General features: G+C 43.4%; 2 non-coding genes across 2 annotated transcripts; both read right to left on the bottom strand.

The window, feature by feature from the left end:
- Nucleotides 1-1,438: 1,438 nt before the first annotated feature.
- Trnar-ucu (transfer RNA arginine (anticodon UCU)) lies at nucleotides 1,439-1,510 on the bottom strand. Its single transcript has one exon. It is a non-coding gene; the product is annotated as a tRNA-Arg (tRNA).
- Nucleotides 1,511-1,918: 408 nt separating this feature from the next.
- On the bottom strand, nucleotides 1,919-1,990 carry Trnar-ucu (transfer RNA arginine (anticodon UCU)). The gene has a single exon. It is a non-coding gene; the product is annotated as a tRNA-Arg (tRNA).
- Nucleotides 1,991-2,273: the final 283 nt, after the last annotated feature.

The raw sequence follows: 2,273 nt of genomic DNA, 5'->3' as shown, positions 1-2,273 counted from the left end.
GAGCAGTCAGTAGAAGTGCACCTTCAAAAAAAAGCAGATCTGGAACAGACAAAACTGCAGAACAAGCAGAAAAGATGGTCGCTGGGGGAATGGGACAGTGTGAGCTACCGGCCTGCCTTTCTGCACGTGTCATATGCTTTATTACTGTTTCTGCTTCCAAGATAAAGTCGAGGGCTGCAGTTTCTTGCCAAGAGGTTAAGTGCGCACCTTAACAGTTTTTCCTGAAATATCTGTTATTTGTATCTGCAAAAAACAGAAGTTGTCTACTGTATACTGTCCTCAAAAACTGACCACGGAATTGACTAATTTCGCATTGATGACACGTTTGGTTGTGAAAGGCAGGGCAAAGAAAAGTATAGAGCAATATTCACGTTGTGGGGCTTTTTTTACTTATTTGGTTTTACTTACTTTTTGCGTAATATTTCAAAACAACGTAATTCGCCTTTTATTTTTGTTGTTTTCTGTGTAAACACATTTAAAAACAAATGGAGCATTTGATGCTTCGTGCTATGTCTCTACTCCGAGGCACAGCTTATGTTGAAGGCCAGCAGACCTATTTTAACCAGCTGGTGATATTAAACGTGGATCAAAATCTTGATACACGGACGTTCTCGATTTCCATTTACTTCAGAAAAACGGACGTGGGGAAAGGAAATAGAGGCCACTTGTGGTCAGCAGCAAATGGCTTCGTTACTGAGCTGCTCCTACGGTCACACTTGTGAAGTATTAGCACTTTGCAGGTATTAGACCTTTAAAACAAATTAGGAAATGCAAAAAGTTTGCAGAAATCTGGTGTGGGCTTTCCCTGTTGCGCAGTGGAGCACTCCTGCAGCCTGATTGCTCCAATAAAGTCGCAACTAAGGGAAAGGCAAAGTCGTTTTATGCCCCCTGCAAGATGCCGAGAATAAAATTTTGTTTGATCAGCTTGCACTACGGTCGCGCTTCCAGCAGCAACAGACCATTGCTACATTGGTGCTCATTCATTACCCCTGCTGTTACGTAGAGCGTGATAGTGTTCAGTTGTCGGGAGGGGAAAGTGCGCGAGCGGGTACGAAGTATGGTACGTAAAAGAAAAAAAGGCCTGAATTGCATTGACTGTGCAATAACAACAACGGAGAGTTGAACCGTTTCGTCTATTTCGTTTTTCGGTTCAGTTGCTGTTCGGGTTCGGGTTCAGTTCCGGCACCCCATATATATATATATATATATATATATATATATATATATATATATATATATATATATATATATATATATATATATATATATATATAGGTTTTTGGAAATGAGGGGCTCGTAAGGAAATACAGAAAGAAATACCGGCAGTCTACAACGCCAAAGAAGTCATAAGGGAATGATTGGACTATTTTTTACCGTTAGTGAGGTTACTTTTTTTTATTATTAATAATTACGTGAGAAAGAAAGAAAGAAAAACACGTGCCCAGAGTGGGGACCGAACCCACGCCTTTCGATTAGATCTCGAATGCCTTACCAATTCGGCTATCTGGGCGACTGTGTTCTTCATCACAATCTGGGGTATTTATATTTACTACAACTGTATCTGACGCTTGAGGGCGGTAGCCAGCGCCACTCAGACTACACGGGGAGAAGGGGACCTTCTTTTCAACCCCCGGGGCGTGACACGAACGTCTACAGCCTGTCATAAGCGGGTAACTGGCGGGAAACCCTCTTATGCTACCTTGGCATCAAGGCTGCCAGAACCGAGGCCCTCGCTAAGCTTTTCGCACGATAAACGTGTTTGGAAATGAGGGGCTCGTAAGGAAATACAGAAAGAAATACCGGCAGTCTACAACGCCAAAGAAGGCATAAGGGAATGATTGAACTATTTTTTACCGTTAGTGAGGTTACTTTTTTTTATTAATAATAATTACGTGAGAAAGAAAGAAAGAAAAACCCGTGCCCAGAGTGGGGACCGAACCCACGCCTTTCGATTAGATCTCGAATGCCTTACCAATTCGGCTATCTGGGCGACTGTGTTCTTCATCACAATCTGGGGTATTTATATTTACTACAACTGTATCTGACGCTTGAGGGTGGTAGCCAGCGCCACTCAGACTACACGGGGAGAAGGGGACCTTCTTTTCAACCCCCGGGGCGTGACACGAACGTCTACAGCCTGTCATAAGCGGGTAACTGGCGGGAAACCCTCTTATGCTACCTTGGCATCAAGGCTGCCACAACCGAGGCCCTCGCTAAGCTTTTCGCACGATAAACGGGTTTGGAAATGAGGGGCTCGTAAGGAAATACAGAAA

This window comes from Haemaphysalis longicornis, unplaced genomic scaffold, assembly GCF_048455015.1.
Source record: "Haemaphysalis longicornis isolate Haplotype H1 unplaced genomic scaffold, Haemaphysalis longicornis Haplotype H1 scaffold_12, whole genome shotgun sequence".
Lineage (NCBI taxonomy): Eukaryota > Metazoa > Arthropoda > Arachnida > Ixodida > Ixodidae > Haemaphysalis > Haemaphysalis longicornis.
This window is presented reverse-complemented; position numbering and strand designations above follow the sequence as displayed.